The 14,649-nt window shown below is 34.0% G+C and overlaps 1 protein-coding gene and 1 pseudogene across 2 annotated transcripts in view; one reads left to right on the top strand and one right to left on the bottom strand.

Moving 5' to 3' along the window:
• The window catches only part of LOC145283573 (equilibrative nucleoside transporter 1-like), a 234,456-nt gene that overhangs the window by 19,112 nt on the left and 200,695 nt on the right, over window positions 1-14,649 (bottom strand). The gene's annotated exons all lie outside the window — the stretch shown is intronic.
• Window positions 10,219-10,355, top strand: LOC145284319 (U2 spliceosomal RNA; annotated as a pseudogene).

Below are 14,649 nucleotides of genomic sequence, written 5' to 3'. Positions count from 1 at the left end.
ACGCCATTCATAATCGCTTCGTATCAAATGTTTATGCTAGGAAATCCAATTATATAAGTTTTACTATTTTTTTGTAATTTCATAAAAGTGTCTGTGATTTAATATCTTTCTAGAAAGTAAAGGAGAAAAGTTAGTTTATTACATATTAGTGTTTTAAATTCATGATTTTTTTTTATTTTCATTGTTAGGTTTTATTTTAACTTTAAGGTTTGTTGATTATTTCGACGTAGTATGGGAGTTTACCCTGCTTGTTATATTTCCATCGCTTTCCATTTTTTTTTACGTTAAGTTACTCATATAATAACCTGACGTAGACAAAAATAATTAATATTAGGTATTAATTAATCATCCCTAACTTATTTTAGGCGAATTAAGTTAAGTTTACCATGCAAATATCTGTTGGGTTTCTTATTTATTTCTAAAATTAACCTAAGTGTGTTCAAAAGACTTATTTTTTAATTTACTGTTGACTTTCATTTTATCCTATTTATGTGATTAGTTTAAATTCTGAATTTTAATTTTAAAATTATTTTCCAATTAAAAGCATTCTAGTTAACTCTACTATGTTCTCCTCTGTTGAAAGGGGGTGTAATCCTAGTTCTAAATTTAGATTCCATATAAATAATTAAGCTAGCTTTATTCATGTTTTAATAATTTAGACACATATTCATTAATGCCCCTCACTTAGTTCTAAGTTAAGAACAATGTTAATAATTTATTAAGATGTTCTCATCCACGATAGTAGTGTGGGAAGTCTGTGTAGATCGATAAATGTACTTTAATGAGATAGAAAAAGTGAGGGACGAGTGTTTACCGATAATACGGTAGACAGAGGCAAACTTAAATATAGTTTACTTGCGTTAATGTAATTAAGTTTATTCTGAGTAAAAATTTTGATTTGCATCCTAGGTCTAAGTTAATTAATTAATGATTGGTTATTTTGTATTGCATGGATCGCTGTAGTAACATATATCTACGGAATTAGACTAAAAAGAAAATGTTTATATAATATATATATATATATGTGTGTGTGTTTGTGTGTGTGTGTATTTGTGTATGTGTGTGTTTGTGCGTGTGTGTGTTTGTGTGTGTATGTGTGCGTGTGCGTGTATATATGTGTGTATATATATAAGCACACATACATACATACACACACATATATTTGTTTATTTGTATTTTATATTTTGTGTACAGAAACTTGTTAGATGAGAAAAGTAATTGGTACCGTCGGTTTCAAGCTCTTTTAAGCCAATACTCATGTTCAAAGAGATTCATATGGATATCGTAAATGCCCCTTATTATCGGGCTTGAAACCGACAGTACCAATGACTTGTCTCATCTAACAAGTTTCAGTACACAAAATATAAAATACAAATACGCTCTTATTTTTCGGATTTCCTTTTAATTGAGCACTCTGCTGGGTTTCTTTTTCCAAAAAACCCTAACTAATTATATATATATATATATATATATATATATATATATATATATATATATATATAAAGCAGTGGTATTATCTGTTATACTATGTTAAGCAGGAAGCTACACATTGTACGGGGACCACATAAAGAGGTTACACCCAATACAATAGCGTCAATTAAGAAAAATTATGAAAGTTAAATGGAACGAGCTTATACAAAATATTAAAAACAAATTGCATCCCCAAAATTCTTTTGTATGGAGAATGTGAAATTGGTACAGAAAGAGTGGTGGGCAAAACCTCTGCTACATAGACGTGATAAAGCGCCACCTAAAGGTAATGAATATGAACACGAAAAAATGGATGGTGCAGTAGCCTTAAAAAATGAAAGGCAGAGAGTACTACCCGTGCACTACTTGTGGGGCAATATTCGACACTGAGTGTGGAATGCTACAATACCGTAGAATAAAGCATCGAGACCCTAACTAGTCATCTTGAATTATTAAGGACTATGTCATGATTATGATGATATCTATCTATCTATTAATCAATATATATATGTATATATATATATATATATATATATATATATATATATAACTACTTAATTTACTCACATAAAATTAATATACGAAAGTATAGATTTATGTGTAAACTTTAAGTATTTACTTCAAAACTGCTCAATACGTAGGTAGAGCTAGTTAGAAATTTATAAAATATATATGGCGATTAAGCTACACTGAATATTCCGCGTTTCATCCACTCTAGGACTCTTCAAGCTTAAGCCTGAAGAGTCCTATAGTGGATGAAACGCGGAATATTCAGCGTAGCTTAATCGCCATATATATTTTATAAAGTACTATATATATATATATATATATATATATATATATATATATATACATAAAATGAAAATTACAATTGAATTTACCAAAATGATCAAAGATGGTAAAATTAAAGTAAATTATAAATATTAAAGAATTAATATTTATAAAATTATCTCAGCCAGACATAAAAACTCGATAAAACCAAATAGGAAATAGAGCTTATAATATGAGCAAACAGTTAATAAAATATGTTAAAAAACACTGTTTTTAACATATTTTATTAACTGTTTATTAACATATTTTATTAACATATTTTATTAATTGTATATGTATATATATATTATTATTTTATTAACTGTTTAATAACATATTTTATTAACATATTTTATTAACTGTATATATATATATATATATATATATATATATATATATATATATATATATATATATATATGTGTGTGTGGTTCGACTCTAGCCTTTGCCTAAGTCGCTGTCCGACTCTCATTTGTGACTCTGGCTGTGATTGTCTGATTATCTAACTTCGAACCTTGTCTCAATATATTGAGAATCTCTTTTTATATATCGTCATAAGTGCGTTCAAACAATGTGACTTTTTCACGTTTCAAGTTACTCTTTCTCTTTGCAAAATGTACCTAACACTTTTCATGAACAAAATAAATCTGTAAATTAAATTTTATCATTTAACCTATTGTTACTTAACATTTTCAACTGTGTTATTGTCATTTTTTAATAACATATTTAATTTCCCGTTATTTCAAAATGAATGGACAATCGCACTATGTCGGATATAAATTATATTTAGCTATTTGCGAGACCAATGCCAAATCGTTCTGCATTCATAGCATTTATGTTTTAACACTTGTAAACTTGGTTCGACTCTAGCCTTTGCCTAATATCATTTTCAAACTTCTCTAGTCTTGCTTCTTCTTATTGCGGTCTGTCCCTCTTTATAATATTAACAGTATAGTTCAAAATTTCTGTGAACAGTCTATGGAAATCCATAGCCGAAAAATTGAGATATGGTCTCTTTTACGATAAAGCTATTAGTTCTGGTCTGTGTGTACAATTCTCCACTAATGGTTGTGAAATATTAAAACATACATTTTGCAACCTGGTGTTAGGAGTGTCCTACCATGTGAAGAATGGGTATAAAGGGTATATCCGACATGAGTAGTTCGGTAGACAGTATGAGTTTGGCAGATGGAGTTCTTTAGACAATATGAGTTTGGCAGATGGAGCCGAGTTATACTTGAATGAAGTTTTCCGTTTTTCACTCGATTTATGAAGTGATTTTGGAATTTTGTTTCTAAGCAACCAAGTGTATCATAAGTTTTGATAGCCCCCCCTATTTCAAATGTTTATTGCGTCATCCAATATGGCTAATATTTTATCGACATACTCCTCATGATTTACTACAACCACCATTGAATTTTATCTGGTTTAATTTTCGCAACTTTTTTATTTTGTCGTAGGGTTTTTATCACAGTGAAATGGTCTTTACGTCATTTAAACTCTAGATGGTATACTAGTTTGCTTTCAGAATTGTAAGCAAGGTAATTTAATATAGGTTTCAGATTTCTTACTTTAGTCTCAGACACAGGTAGAAGTTTCACTGCTGGAGAGTTATGAATTTACAATTCAGAAAATACTTTAAAATGTTTAACACTAGATAGTAGTATAGAAAATACCATAATCTAATAATAAAAGCTTCGCAGATGGCAGCTTCATAAGAGATTGAATACAGACGCTCTTGTCTATATTGTAGTTTATGGAACCTCCCAGTTTGTATACATATATATATATATATATATATATATATATATATATATTAAAGGTTACCATTTATTATTAAATTTAAGAACTAGTTTTTTTACTATTACGTTCTTCATTAATTGCAACATAAACTACTTTTTATCACAGCAAGAAATTCTGCTCACTATTTCTCTCCATATATTAACGTATTTTATTTTAAACATACACAGATTAATTCTAATTCCTCAAGAAATGTTGATGAATTCGATTCTTGATTTTATTCTATGGTGCTAATTTTTTTTTTATCTTAAATATACGGAGGAAATATATTTTCCTTTAAAAAAATGCTGGAATTATGTGTTTTCTTTGCGTTTAACTTTCAATCCAAAGGATCGAGTATAACTGTGTAATTAAACTTGTATTGTGCCGCTTGTACTTCAGCAGTTACTTAAACATTAAATTTTGATACTTTTAGTACGATCGTGAGCAATTTTGTAATTATCAGAAGCGGTAAAATATGATCAGCCTTTTTGTCCTTGATCAATTTCTTCATATAGTTGGGGACTGGTAGCCGAGAAACAACCCTCAAACACGTTAATCTGGTTTTTTTCTATAATGCGATTAATGTATCCGTTTCTATTCCTTAATGTTAACAGTAAAACGAAGTACCATTAACGAAAAGTAATTTGAAAACAATCATGATACTTGATTTTATTATCTAGTACTTAACCTACTATCGGACTCTTTTTATGGTAATATTTTAAAATTAGAAAAGATGAATCATTTTAATCGTTGTAGGGTACTTAGTAAGGTTCCGAAGGTTATCTTTAAATTTGTGGCTTCCATAATTTTTCCCCTTGCCTTTCACAGTCTCACTCAATATGACAAAGTACAACGACAGTATACTTTCTTCAAAATTATTAAAGAGTTATTGCTTGTCTGTATTATTCCAAATCGTTTGATATTTATATTTTTAAATGTTTGATCTAACCCGGACCACTTTTTTTTATTAACCCGACTTGAGCATAACCTTCTACAAATAACAATAAAGACGGACAGGCACATTTAGTTTAGTGATTTTAAAGGATCACTTTTTTAAAGGCTATTGGAATAACCCGATTTGAGCATAACCTTCTACAAATAAGAATATAGACGGACAGGCATATTTAGTTAAGTGATTTTAATTAATTTGCTTTTCCAGTAGCTTGCTTTAATGTTCCTGTACAAGTAGTTCATTTCCATGAACAGACATCTTGTGTAACCCTATTCTTACAGACTGTTTCCCTATCTATACCTTAGTATTTTGAAGAATGTCAATATGTATCTACTATTATTGTGACAGTCACATTTCGCCAAGTTTACTGCCTTTTATCGAATGGTTTCATTCATAATTAAATTATCAGTATTTACGATTCACTACGTATATGCCCTTCATTCCACTTCACTTACATCATTTCCATTTGTATGCACATATAAAAGGAATGAATTATCCTAAGTTCAAGCGGTTGATAAAGCATGCGAATAGGGTGACTGATATTAAGAACCATTACGAACGTATTTCAAAACCGGGTGTAATAAAATTAAGAGAAACTAGCTTCAGTTTAATGTGGTCTTAGAGCTGTAAAATATCAGAAACTTCATAACAAATGCTGCTAAAAAGTCGCGATAATTAATGCTAATTAAACGAAAGGTTGACGTACTTGAAATTTACCGTAAGTACAAGTAAAGTTTGCTTTAATATTAAAGGGCAACTGGTTCCTTAGTCTTTGGGTTCAGATTAACATGTACCATCTGCGCAGATTGTACATGCAATCTGTCCGGTGCTAAATCGCTGGTGAAGTCATATTTTTTTACATTTTTTACCTTACCCGAAGCACTTTTTTTTAAAGCCTATTGGATTAACGCGACTTTAAGCATTACCTTCTTCAAATAAGACGGACAGGCATATTCACAAACATAATTGGTTAAACAACCAATTTTGGGATAAATTCGACACACTGTTGTCACAACTTCCAACTCAAAGTCTTGACACTCTCTTGTCACAATTTCCAACTTCAAAACTTCACACTTTATTGCCAAAATTTCCAACTCCAAAAAATCCTCTTTATTCAAAACTTCCACCTCCACAACTCGACACACTTTCAAGTTGATTAAACACAACTACGTACGTAGCATGCTTCATTCCAACTTGTCTTCTTGTTCGCGTCACATCCGTTTTATTCATCTGTCTCATTTTATTTATCTGTCTAGTTTTATTAATCTGTCTCATTTTATTTATCTGTCTAGTTTTATTCATCTGTCTCATTTTATTTATCTGTCTAGTTTTATTCATCTGTCTCATTTTATTTATCTGTCTAGTTTTATTCATCTGTCACATTTGCATAGAAACGACGACACTCTGCGCCACTCATGTGAGCTTCAAGAATAACACAAAGTGCATGTTTCTATTTTAGAATTTCCTTCTTGTACATTTTTCCATTACACTAGAAAGCCTTTGATGCACGCATATATGTTATTTATCCTCAAATTGAATGTGATCTTCTTCATTGTCACCAAATTAAAAAAGGCATAATAGGGGAGGACATATACCACATAATGTGAGAGACAATCAATCAACATTTCCTGAGGATATCATTTTATCTCTTTGCCAGCTTCCATTATTATTGCTCGTATGTTAAGGCGAAAATCTAAGCGTATCAAACGATATCGTTTTTCCTTGAATATCACTGTCTAAAATGGCCACAATGATTAATGGACTCGTATTTGCAGGTATGTTTTTTTTTTCAAATCCAGCAATGCTATATATATATATATATATTTCTGACACCACTCCTTTAGTTTAGCGGCGCAAAAAGCTGCGTTTTCGGTGAAAGAATCTGCTTGTTGATTCATTTCTCTATAATCCATTGCAGGGCGAATTGTTTTTTTTTGTAGTGTACTCAAAAAGCGTAAGCTAAATTAAGACTTAGTGTTGTCCTTGACGTTCTTGTAAAATTGTTATTAACCAACCGTTATCAATACATGTCTAAAGCTCTTCTGTAGCCCGATTCTTGGTAGAAATTGCATACTCTGGAATGATATTGCACAATGGACCTCGCGCCTCACTCATGCCCGACTTCCACCTCGCAGTCCATATTCTTTCTTTGTTGTCAAAGGAAGCATAGAAGGTATTTTCCTCAATGGAAATAGCTGCACAGGCGTCCTTCCCTCTACCAAACCTTACACCTCCTTCCGCTCTGATCATGACTGCTTCCATTGCGTCAATTCTAATTAACAACTAAGTTTTTTTTTCTTTCATCACAGAATCTTAAACTTCAGCTGTGCCACCTTTCTCAGAACCGCCCGCTTGGGATAACACTCACTAATAATTTTCCTTCACGCTTAACAGCGGTTTGCGCTAACTATAGACCGCATTGTTCTCTGTTCGTAGATAAAACCTCCTCAGGCAACTTCCACTCTGACACGCTTTAGCAAGATTAGACTTCCCACAGTTATAGAACTACGGACATCGGTAAGTAACATAGAATTAATATTTTCTCCGTAAGGACCAAGTGTTGCATGACGAGTCCTGACTGCTGCTGCTGCAATGGGTTCCGGTTCCTTAAGTATATTTCGAGGGGCAATAATTCATCCGTTCTTTATTCGTCAATTCGTTCCGATGCTTACACTGTTTACATTCTCAGGTTAGCATACAAAAGAAGCGCTGCTGAATATTTTGTCATTGATCCCCAAAACGATATAGATCACCTCGGTAAATCGGCAAAGTACACATCAACCGTTTCCTTTGGATGAGTCGCTGGTTAGTAAACTGTTGCCATGCAACAAAATGATCCGTACCAAACACACTATGCAGGCTCTGCTTAACTTCATCCCAGTCTGGTTCATCACCGAGTTGTTTGTATAATGCATGAGCGCCTGGTCGTTTATTTGGCACAGTTTATAGATACGATCAGCCTTCTCAACCCATTCGAAGACAGGAGATCCAACCGTAGATGCATCAAACTCTGGTATTAAGAAAATTTTGCATCCGTACATTTTTTAAGTAAGCGTTTATTACAGCCAAAATAGCTTATAGTTAAACTATACATTTCTCGGGTAAATTCGGCACACTGCTCTAAAAAATTCCAACTGAAATACTTGACACTCTTGTGAAAACTTCAAACTCCACCAATCCATATCCTTTCAAGTGGATTTGCACTTGAATACATATGTATCACGCCTTCTTAAAACTCGTTACTCGGTTCTCCTACCGTTTGTTTGTATTCACCTGTTTCATTTCGCATAGAAACGTCGACAGTCTGCGTCGTTCACATAAGTCAACAACAAAAAAAACAACAACTGGGTATATCCATTTTAGCCTGTCTTTCCTTCCTTTTTTTGTTACACGGCTTCCTCTAAAAAGCCTATACACATGCTAGTCATGACAGTTCAGATTTTCCCTAAAAATAGAGGCAACCGTATTCCTAAAGAATATACCACATTTAATGAGGGATATATGTTGTACATATTGCATCTTAAGTCAATACAAATTATGAAAGCAAACACACAATAGATGTAATGGATTCTTCATTTTCCAGTATTCAATCTGGTCGTTTTGCGATAGAAAATGCTACTTCGAATATCATTTTGATTGAAAATACACATCACAAAACACGCATTCGGAAATATCGTATCGTACAAATATCCTTTTTATTGTATGTCCTGCTATAATTTACTGCATAACTGATCATGATTATTTCTATTTCGCGTATATAGGAAACAGAGTGTTCGCAGATATGACATGAAAATAAATGTTTTCTCTTGTGAATTATTTGTTCTCTTGACAAAATGCAGAAGTAAGGACAATTCTCCTTTTACACTAAAACACAATTGCACGAAATGAAAATAAAGTTATTTTCACGAACTCTTATCTCTTAAATAAACCCATTTCCTGCTTCCTTTCGAAGGATTTCAGGCGCATCTGTCATGTGTGGTTTGACATGTATCGGGTGGACATAGATTTAAGAAGATTTTCATCAATCAATACAAATTGTTACAGTTGTTAATTTGTTTTATATCGGCGATTATAGCTGTGTATTTCTCGTTTTCTAGTTATAAAGACAGAATGATAAAAGGTTTTATAACTCATTACATTTTTTTCTTGTTGAATTATCATTTTATTCTGAATCTTTATTACTTTTCTGACAAGGGTACAATTTGCTACAATTCGTTCTTAATAAAGAGATATAGAGATTCGCAATGCGGGTACTCTTTATGAGACAAAAATAGAATTTGCTCAGTTATGAATTATGTATTTCCGCCTAACGAAAGCAAGTACTGGTACTACGGTTCAATCCCGTCTCGAAGACGAAAAAGGCACGTTCTATACGGTTTCAGAATTGATAGGTTCTTACTTTTTAAATGGTAGTTTCAACTAACGGCATAGTCACCTCATTTTAAACTCACGTTTAACGTTTTTATTTTTCTCCCACATTTTTATTGATTTATTAATAATTAAATCTTAATGATAATAAAAATGTGTGAACACATCAAACTTGCTTGTTTGACTGTTATATTTTCATTTACATTGTTTTGTTCTTACTATTAAAAATAGATATGCAAATTCAGTTTCTTACTACGTGATTTTGCAAGTGTTCATTTTTAGTCGCGTGCAAGCGACTTTATGAGTCACCCCGACGGTCGGTCTGTCCGTAACACGTTTGTGCTTGGCCTTTTTGGTTAAGATCAAAGGTCTGTGGTTAATAGATGCTGTTCTAAGCTTTTCTTTGCCTTTTGGCCAAGATCAAATTGTAGTATCTGTTCCGGCAGATGCTGCACTTAAGATAATTTGTACCAGCCAATGGAGGGGAAACCCTCTATACTGGGACAATTATTATTTTTGGTAACCAGAGTGCCCCCTTTTTGCCTACTTTTAGGGGAGCTGGTTTTTATCTCACATTAAAAACGGCCTTGTGTCTAATTTGCTCAGTGGGGGAGCAAATAAATACCATCTGTTCCGGCAGATAGTGCAAGCAAAAGCCCATATATGGGGGGCAATCCCACATATAAGACCTTGGTCAATGTAGGGGCAACCGTTCATACCAATTGTCACTATCCAGCTCCCCTACTCCCCGGAAAGTTGGTCCCCATTTCCCCTTCACTCCTTACATTAAAAATCGACTTTGTGTCTAATTTGCTCGGTGGGTGAGCAAATAAATACTCTTTTCTTGGCCTTTTGGCCAAGATCAAAGTGAAGTATATGTTCTTACTACATGCTGCACTTATGTTTGTTACTTTGTGATATAAAGTGGGGGATTACTTTTCTGTATTAATTTGATGTAAAATAATCACCCACTTTAAAACCAGTCAGTTTCAAAGCCATTCAAGTCATTCTCCAGTTTTTCTTGAAGGATTCCACTTATATTTTAAGCATTCAACTCATTCTTAAAATCATTCAATTCATCCGTAAGTTAATTAAAGCCATTCTAAGTCATTTACTTATCATTTATGTAAATCATTTTAGCCCATTTTTCGCTCATTTTAGTTTATCTTTAAGAATTTCATGTCAATCCTACATTAACGCATTCATTCATTACACGAGAGCACGCGACTAATAGCTATCGGGTTTGTTCTTTAAACTACTGAGTTCTGTCTCTCTTGCTTTAGTTGCTGTGAATTTTGTTCAATAAAACCTTGTTTTACGTCTTCATTTACTTACAGAATTACAATTTATCGAAAAAAAATTATTTCCCTCATGGAGAAGATCATTCGTCTGGACAAATTTGACATATCCTCGGCAGACCTTCAGGCTAGGAAGTTTTGGAGATTGCGGTATCGTAACTTTAACTACTATTTATCAACTATTGCTTCGTTAAACCCTGATAAACTCGAAGTTCTTTATTTAAACACCGATCTCACCGTTGCTGACGTTATCGAGGGTTGTTCAGTATTTTAAAACGTCGTCGAATTACTGAAAGGTGTTTACGACCAGTCTCCAAGCGTAGTTCATGCTAGCCACCTGCTTTCCACGCGTCTGAAACAAGAAAACGAGTCTGTCGTCGAATATCTTCAGGTCTTGAATCGACTTGCCGTTGACTGTAACTTTAAAGACGTTACTGCTACTACTTAACGTGATGCGTTTATACGTGGTATCCGGTCCGTAGTAATATGTGCTAGACTGCTTGAAACTGATACGCTAACTCTCAAAAAGCTACTTAATGTGCTAGGGCTTTAGAACAAGCTAACTTTCGTGCTGGATCATACGTTTCAGCGATGGGAGCAGCCGCCGCTACTACTACTTCTATTAGAACTAACAATGTGTCTACTGATACTACCGACGATCCCACTATTATTAAAATTGCTGAATCTATTGGTTCTTGTATGGAGTGTGATTCTGTACCATTTTTTTCTGCCCTTCCTGCTCATGGCAAGTGTTACAACCGTGGAGTGAGGCGTAACTTTAAGGATGATCGCCGTCATTGTCCTGCCCGCGACAAAATACGTCGAAACTGTGGAAAACTCGGTCATTTTCCAAAGTCTGCCGTTCTACAATGCCGACTCCTCCACGTTCTACTTCTGCTATTATGGTACCCCGTAGTAAAGGCGGTGATGTGTGTCCTCCCATTACTAAAATTGTTGAATTAATAGGAAAAAAATTAACTGCCCTCATAGACACCGGCAGTTCTGATAATTTTATCAGTGCTCGTATTGTTAAAACAATGAAGCTGTCTACTTCAAAACGCAATTCCGTAATTTCCATGGCATCACCCGCCGTTTCCCTAAAACTATCGGAATATTGCACGGAGAACATTGTATCCTGTATGGATATTATACTCGGGGTGTCATTTTTAAAACTACATCAGGGTATCAATATTTCTTTTGGTGGACCTCAGGATATTCTTTAAATCTGCGCCCTAACGAAGATCAGCTGTGCCCCTGTAAAATTGTTTCGAAACTTAAGTCCTGATTGCAAACCTATTGCTACTACATCCGAAACTACTGTGCAGAGGATGCTCGATTCATTGAAAAGGAAATTCTACAACTGCTTGAGGATGATATAATGAAACAAGTTATTCACTATGGCGTGCTCAGATTATTGTGACTTCGTCGCCTAATAAAAAGAAACGATTAGTAGTTGATTTCTCCCAAACTATTAATCGTTTCACGTTACTTTATGCATACCCTTTGCATCGGATTGAGGATCTCGTGAGCCGAATAGTCCAGTATCGTATATTTAGTACAATTGACTTATCCAAAACGTACTACCAGATCGAAATTTGTCTCGAAGATTGACCCTACACGGCCTTTCAACCTGAAAATAATTGTACCAATTCGAACGAATACCCATGGGTGTCACTAATGGGGTTTCTGCTTTTCAACGGTTTATGCATTATTTCATTTCTGACAACAACTTATCTGGAACTTTTTCATATATAGATGATATTACTATTTGCAGTAAAACTCATGACGAGCATGATGTTAATTTGGAATGTTTTTAAAGCCTCGACATATAACCTCGAAATAAACCGAGAAAAATCAAAGTTTTCACTTCATTCCATCAATTGGCTAGGGTACCAAATTTGTACCGGGACTATGCAACTAAACTCTTGTTACATGATAAGTGCTGTCCCCTTTTCATGTAAGTATAAAAATAGAGAGATTACTTAAAATGAAAATAAAATGAGAGAAAGCAGAAATCGAACCTAGGAGATAAGTTTTAAAGAACAATAGGTTTAAATGGAATGTCCAGTAAATTGTTAATTTTGATGAAATAAATAATAAATAAACTATTCAATTGTTAGTAAGAATGTGGATAAAAAAACATGGGTTAAATAAATTAGATATGTAGGTTGAATTCCTTTGTGAAAATAACAAAGAAAAAATAGGTTATTGGAAAATCAGAATGTTCGGGAAATGTGCGACTCCCGCATGTTGGTGGCACGTGAGTTTGATCCCGTGGCCGGATGCATGGATTTCTCAATATAGGAAGTGAGAGTTAGTTAGTTGGAGAGTAAGTTAGTGAGAAACTCGGAGGGAGTTTCAGATCGATAGACGATAGTCTGGGTGCAGACATGGGTGTCAATCGTCGAGACGATCACTTTTCGAACTTAATATGTGAACCTTTGAATTCCTGAACGCAAAGCCACCAACCGGTTCAAGTGGAAGAATAAATGTTCAACGTGTTTTTATAACTCCGTCTCCTGTGTCCATCATTACATGAAAAAGGTATTGTCTATTTATGTGTACACACTATTTGAAATTCGTCATCTAAAAATATATGTGTTAGAATGTAAATGTGTCTATTTATGTTATACAAACACTCCCGTTCATACGAACTGTCAAAGCATAAATGCCAACCTGTCAATCCATCGGCATACATGAAAACCTCTCAATTATCGGCCTGTCTATCTAGATATGAAAACACTTTCTCAAAATGTATTTATATGAAGTCTCTCTCATTTATAAATTCTCACCCAGACTCTCTTTATATACACCTGTTAATGTTAACATCTCTCTCTATTTATATATATTTAACTAATGTGTTAATGTCTTACAATATGAACACTTACACATGAACTCTCTAAGACTGGCTCATCTCTCTTAATACAATTATTCTTACTTATAACATGAACAACAAAAGAACATTCATCATCTTAAGTATAATAAGCGACACTTTAAAATATAACACTCTGAGCGTTTGAAACTTCCTTTACAAATGCCTCCTAATTCCAATTCAGATTCGTTAAAGAGGTGTCTTGGAATGTCTTCGTGCTAGGCGAAATGGATACCTAGGTATTCATACAAAATTCGTCAGGTGGTCTAAAATAAACGATTTCCCATGCCCCCTAGAGTTATCAATTCCTTTGAAAAACTAAAGAAAGACGTTGTGGAATCGTCTGTAAAAAGTTATTGATGATGAATTACCATTTACTATTGAAACCGATGCCTCAGAAAAGCCTATCGGAGGCACTCTCAGACAGGCCAAGAGGCCTGTAGCGTTCCTTTCTCGATCGCTAAACGCATCTGAAATACGACTCCACATAGTCGAGAATGAGGCTTATGCCATAGTGCTTCTGCTTATGCCTTGCAGGAACTTAAGTTACTACACAATTCATTAATACATCTTGGAGTACAGCGCTTATGGCATTTTGTAAGGTCACGAAATATGCCATATTCAATCGATGAAGTCTGGCGTGTGACATCTTAATGTACAACTTGTGCCAAAATAAAACCTCAATTCTTCGATTCTATTAATAATACATTGATCCGTTCTACTTCTCTCTTTCAGCGCTCATCCATAGTCTACAAAGGACTTGTCCCGTTATCTTCGACGGAATATCCTTACATATTTACTGTCGTTGATGAATACAGTCGATTTCCTTTTGCTTTCCCTTGACGCGATTGTTCTTCGCAAACCGCAATCCAGTGCCTGACAAATATTTTCTCCCTATTCGCATTCCTCTTATTTATCCATTCCGATTGAGGAACTTCGTTTTTGTCGGAAGAATTCAAAATATTTTTGACGCGACTTGGAATTAGATCCAGCAACACTATTGTATACAACCCAAGAGGCAACAGTCAATACAAGCACCACAACGGCATTACATGGGACACTTTTTTATTAGATCTGGAATCTAGACGATTATCCCT

Source organism: Euprymna scolopes, chromosome 8 (genome assembly GCF_053919585.1).
Source record: "Euprymna scolopes isolate OS-2025 chromosome 8, ASM5391958v1, whole genome shotgun sequence".
NCBI lineage: Eukaryota > Metazoa > Mollusca > Cephalopoda > Sepiida > Sepiolidae > Euprymna > Euprymna scolopes.
Note: the sequence above shows the minus strand (reverse complement) of the source record. Positions and strands in the feature narration are given on the sequence as shown.